This window comes from Schistocerca cancellata, chromosome 3, assembly GCF_023864275.1.
Source record: "Schistocerca cancellata isolate TAMUIC-IGC-003103 chromosome 3, iqSchCanc2.1, whole genome shotgun sequence".
NCBI lineage: Eukaryota > Metazoa > Arthropoda > Insecta > Orthoptera > Acrididae > Schistocerca > Schistocerca cancellata.
This window is the reverse complement of record NC_064628.1, coordinates 297,893,186-297,899,521: the sequence shown is the minus strand read 5'-3', so window position 1 is coordinate 297,899,521 and position 6,336 is coordinate 297,893,186.

The window sequence follows — 6,336 nt, the reverse complement described above, 5'->3', positions numbered from 1 at the left end:
TGAAGCGACGACGCCAGTCACTGCGCCACCGCTTCGGCTGCACGATTTATTCGTTAAAATGCACGTAAAGTACCTCGAAAACTTTGACTGTCGTTTTCTCAGAAACTGTCGAGTACCTACGGATAAGCCGAGACCTACGTTCTCTTATTGTGTCTTCTCTTGCGCTGAGCGAAGTTTCTGGGAAATCGGGTAATGTCACTTGCCGTATTCTCCTCGCGAGTGACGTAGTGCGGTGAGGGCGACACTGGCCACGTATTAGCAAGGAAACCGGTTGCCTATTTATTTAACTACCCAGGAAGTCTCCTGTAAAGTTCCGGGAAACACGTGGAATAACTAAATAACGTTTGCAGGAGGAATATTTCAACCCGACCCCTTCCGTAACTGAGTCTATAGAATTAACCTCATCTAGCAGTTATAGGAGGGAAGTATCTACATCCGGATATCCTGGTTATGGTCTGTCGCGATTTCTCTAAACACTTGTGGAAAATTGCGAACGTATCCGTCAAGAACGCGGTAGATGGCTCGCCCGTTCCTCTTTGTCTAACTGAAATATTCGTCTGTCTCTCATGACCCCAACATCTGAGGCATAAGAAATTCAAACAATCCATTCTTCAGCAGATATTATGATCTCTCTTATGTGTGAACCGGCTGGTGTGTTCAGGGGGTGGTGTACGTGATATCTGCCACTTCTGTATCTGCTACAGTAACCGCAGCATGACTGCCTAGTTGTATCAAAAAGTGCAGACAGTAATCTTGTAATCTCACCACGTTTTTGGAATCTTATACTGTTGAAGTGGTGCCTAAACTCTGATAATTTGAAAACCCAACCCACACGTCAGACTCGTAGAGAGTGATATTCATTTGTGATTAACCAATTCAGCATCAAAGTAAGTTGCGACACAAGCACGCAAAAATCTAGGAAAGCTTTTCTTTGTATTTATTCCGTTCAAGGTCGTCAATACTTTACGCCAGGAAATTGATTTCGGTCTATGATGACCATCTGCAGTCCTACGAAACAATGAATCAGAGCCATCTGACTACAAACAACTTTTCAGTCGCATCGGGCCAACATACACAAATACGGCACAGGCAAAGGAATAAGCCAGACAAGCTTCGACGTTTTTGTGTATAAATGTAAGTTCTAAATACACTATTCTAACGGACATGTTGACTCTGTAAAGATGTTAGCCTTATGAACGGTAGTAGCTCATAAGATGTTGTATAGAGTCAACATGTCTCTCAACATGTCTATTAGAATAGTGTATGTGGTATTCACCTGCTTACATAAAAACGACGAAGTTTGTTTAGTGCCGTACCCGATGTGATAGAAAAATTTTTGTAGTCGGACGCCTCAGTATTATTGTTTTGCAGATCTGAAGATGGGCATCATAGACCGAAATTAATTACCTGCTGTAAATTATTGTGGTCCGAAAATGGAAGCAACTTTAGAACATTCCGTTGGTTTCTTAATTGATTGTTCTGTCGCTGACCGATAGAACAAATTCATAAATATCAGTGAAAATCAGAAAATTATGGATCTTCGACAGTATCAATTTATATAAGTAACTGGTTTCATCTTACAAGGCCATCGTTAGACAATAACTGATTATTGTCACCACAGTGAGCCGAAAAACTGTTAACTAAACGCATAATACTGCAGAACATCCAGAATTCCGTAAACCGTACTTGTAATTCTGTTAGTCTCTTCGCTTTGCGTATGTCTTAGTAGACATTCGCGCCAAAGCTTTTCAGAGAAAAAGCCTACCGTATGTTACATGCGGCGTCGAGAGAAGCTCCATGGAAAAGGCGCTTCACAGCGATTTCCTGCGCATGCTCTTCCAACTGGATCCACTTACCTGTAATAACAAGAATATTGTAAGGATAAAGACAGAATCAGTCACAAAACAAAAATTGTAGTGCATATCCACGCTTTCTAAAGTATGTTAAAAATCTACATAAAAATAATGACGAGAAAATAAACCTGACCGTCAGGGGCTACAATGAAATTTTAGTCCACAAAATACTGACAGATGTGGATGAGACTGAACGACTTGAACAATAAAATTTGGCACATAGCAGTGAAGAAAATTTTTTGTCAGGAAATTTCCATGACCGTGAAACGTGCAGTTAACATACGTAAGCAGAATGTAACGTTGTTTCACATTTCCAATTACTGGCTTCTGGTGGTTGTAGAAAGGACTTAATAAATAGTTTTGATAAGGAACCCCTTGTCCGGAAATGAACCGTTTGGATGTAAAATAAGTTTGACGATCGGATTACATTCAAACCACGCGCTTCGCGGAACTCACACAGCAGAGATAACGAGCTCTGACCAGGTGCCCTGCAGGAGCTGGTCCGCGTGACGACTCTCCTGTTTGTTGGGAAACCTGTATCTGTTACCCTCACTTTCACACACACACACACACACACACACACACACATACACACGCAGTCCACAAAGCATGGTGCGCGGCGTCCTAGCTGCGAACGTACCAATTTATCGCAGCCACTGTCTAGTCCATGAAAACTGTAGGTCGTAGACTGAGGTGATCCAGGAAACTTTCTCCGTACAGGCTGTCCCAGCAGAAATATTTAATATTCAGCAATATGACATGAACGATCATTCACAGAAAAAAGTCTAGTAATCAAGCTTTCCAAAATGCATGCATTGAGGGCTGTGAGGACATCTTCACCTTCGATACTGTGAAACGAATCTCTTCTTCTGCAAATCCTTTGCTTTTGATATTTTAGGACGAGACAGTACGGACAAAAAAAGGAATACACAGTCTAGTAAACATGGGCTCTTACATGGACGCCTGAAGAACAGTAGAACAAGTAGTATGCACTTTATAGTCCATGTTTACTAGAGATTTTTTTTTTTTTGTTTATATCCATACCACCACCTCTCGTGATATGGGAAGCAGGGATCTTGCAGTACAAGGCATTTATTTCAGAGTATCGAAGGTGAAGAAGTGGTTAGAGGTTTAAGATATGCATTTTAAATCCCATGTTTACTAGACTTATTTCCTTCGAATGACCATTCCTGTCATATCCTTGGATTCTGACTATTCGTCCTTGGACACCCTATATACACGTTGTCGCGTTTTGCTGCACTACAATTACGTACGGTACCGCGGAGCTGGAGATTCGAAAATTATCCGATCTTCACATTTATTTTACCCTAAATGGTACATTTCCGGACATAGCTTCCTATTCAAAACTTTATCTGCTAAGTCCCCTCTACAAAATCGAAAAGGCTGCAATATGAATTTCTAGACGCCCTGTATATGTAACAAGAAAGAAGGAAATCTTAAGCAAAAAGTGAACACGATTAAACACAATAACCTTTCCAATGTGAAAAAAATTATGTCGAAATTTTGGTGTAATGGCAAAGGTCATCTGACAGCGATTTGAGCACTAAGAGTTGATAAACTAGTACCAGCACTGTCCACAGTCAGTACATAAGAGACATGCTATGTGCAGCCACTGGCATACATAGTGTGTTTCTAAAGTCGCCTTACAAACTCTGAAGACATCTAAAGTGCGCCAACAGATAAGAATTAAAGAGAAATCTATGTCAGGAGGTGAGGCTCAAAATTTCAAAAATGGCTCTGGAACTCAACATCTGAGGTCATCAGTCCCCTAGAACTTAGAACTACTTAAACCTCACTAACCTAAAGACAGCACACATATCCATGCCCGAGGCAGGATTCGAACCTGCGACCGTTGCGGTCGCGCGGTTCCAGACTAAAGCGCCTAGAACAGCTCGGCCACTCCGGCCGGCAGACTCAAAATTTCTTTCTGTGACTACACACCACGCTATAGATGAAAATCGCAACGTTAAACTGTCACATTGTATTAATGACCCACATTTTGGTCCAACCTGTGTATAGTCTGTCCTTTAGACGCAACACCATTTGTATTTTCTGATCGGTTTAAGAAATCGAAAAATGGTTCTCTGGAGATGATACTAGCACAGGGGCACGTAATATTTTTCTGTGGCTATTCTCTTACCAAATGCGTCAACCGAGATATCAGCAACTGTTTTTATAATGAAACGATACACTTTCTAATGATGCTTGAAAACTCTTCAAAAGATGAGTACAGTGATATAATCCTTGTTGGTCTTGCTGTTGAGGCACTTCATCAAAACACCTGAGAAATGTGCTGAAACGGTTAAGGCAAGGCGTCGGAATCCACAACTGCGCTATAAACACCTCTAAGAGCTGCTGTCATGACAGACTCCGTCACTGAATCAATCATTTCGAATGTTTATTTGCTTCCAGAAAAGCTGTTCATTTAAACAAGAGTATGTACACATATCTGAAATAGTTTTCCTATACACCTTCTACGATCGAAGTTAGCACGCAGACAATTCCATCTTACCGTCTGTCTAAACCGTGCGAAGGAGGACCGAGAGGAAATAACTTTTATCTTCGTAGCATCGGCCTCTCTTGCTGTATATAACGATGGTGTTTGGTACGAGAGTCCCATCTGGCCGTGTCTGGCCCGATTCCGGCCTCCTTCCATTCAATTTGGTCACATTTCTCGCATATTTTACATAAAATGCCAACGCTAACATTAACAAGTGCTATGTCACTCTAGTCGTCTCACCATGAGCATTCGTATGCTGCTAAAAAAGTAGGACATCCCATGTAAAAACCGTTGTTGCTTCAGTATCTTGGTAGATTCAGGTGTTTAGAGTATTAAGCGTGCAATAAAATTACGTGCTTCTCTGAGTTCCATCATTTGCTGAAAACCTTATTTCGGTATCTTGAACGGCCCACGATATTAAAGGCGTGTTACGTCTTATGCGATTCGCCATATATAAATCAGCAAGTGTATATGCAGCATTTCTCACGCGTATGAAGATAGTAACTGTTCTCGAAAGAACAGATACCATTGATGACCGCGCAGCTTCTCTAGAAATAAATGATAATTAATTGAAAACCTCAGCTGCAGACAGTTGTTGCAGATATACCTCGATGGGGACAGCTGAAAATGTGTGCCCCGACCGGGACTCGAACCCGGGATCTCCTGCTTACATGGCAGATGTTATATCCATCTCTTTTTTAAGGAACCGCTGCAGGAGCAGGACGACGGGTAGGGCAGGGGTCGACACCCGAAGCCTGGCCATCCCGCCGCCACGCCCAAGCAACGTGTTCGAGTTCGAGGATCGAAGGATCAGGAAGAGGATGTAGTGGGCTTGTCGATGTTGTTTTATTTATATCTTTCTTTAATTTTTAGAACATTTTTAATTCTTTTTTTTAAATTTTCATTTTGTATTGTATTTTTCTTTCATTACGAAGAAAGATCCTACAACTGCCGTAGTCGAGCGTCCGAGTGGTCTTCTCGTCTGTTGGGGGGGGGGGGGGGGTGTCCCCCCTATTCCGTCCGTAGAGGATCAATATGCTCCAGGATTCTTCTTCATTTTTCTTCATTTCCAGCGTCTCATACCCGGAACGCCCCAGTGAGTAGGAGGATCCGCAAATAATGAACCTAAATAATTTGCGAAACGAGTTCTGTACTTCGGGTGGCGGCTGAAAGCTGCATGTGTCGTCATCAATAGGGACCAAAAGTCGAGTATGCCTTTGGGAGCATCACAAAATATGTAGTAAAGGGCCATGCCTTTTAGCCAGTTAACGGCGTTCGTCCTGGTTGATGGAAAGTATACTCCGTCGGGGCGCAATATACCATCAGGGGAGATAGACTCCGGCAATCGCCGCAAGAGTAATGCCAGCATGCGCTGCGTCAGTAGCCAGCACTCGCTGGTCGCGGCACACGTCAGACGGTGTGCATCCGTGTCAGCGACTGAGCATGTCGGACACAAGGGGTCGTCCGTCAGATGTATGTATGGCGAGTAGCGAACTTCCCACTCACAACCACGTACCACAAGGAACGCACCGTCGTAGGTAGAAAAGGCGTGTGTACCGCTAGCCACACCGTGTTCCAGGCAGAGCCACCGAGGACACAGATGAATAGTGTGACTGCAGGGACTTATACCTTGCACGCTTCCCGTGAGACCCACATTCCCAACTGTCCACAATCTACATACGTAATGCTCCTAATAGATATTTGCCCATCCACTCATTACTCGCGCACACTAATATCCCAGAATTCTGATCAAAACCTATAGCAAACATGAGTAACTTACAAGTAAGGTATCCTCGGTATAGCGAAGCAGCTTAAATCACTTAATAAAAGCAAGGTCTCTGGTCCAGACTGTGTACCAGTCAGGTTCCTTTCAGAGTATACTGATACAATATCTCTATGCTTAGCAATCATATACAACAGCTTGTTCGTAGAAAGCTCCGTACGCCAAAGACTGGAAAGTTG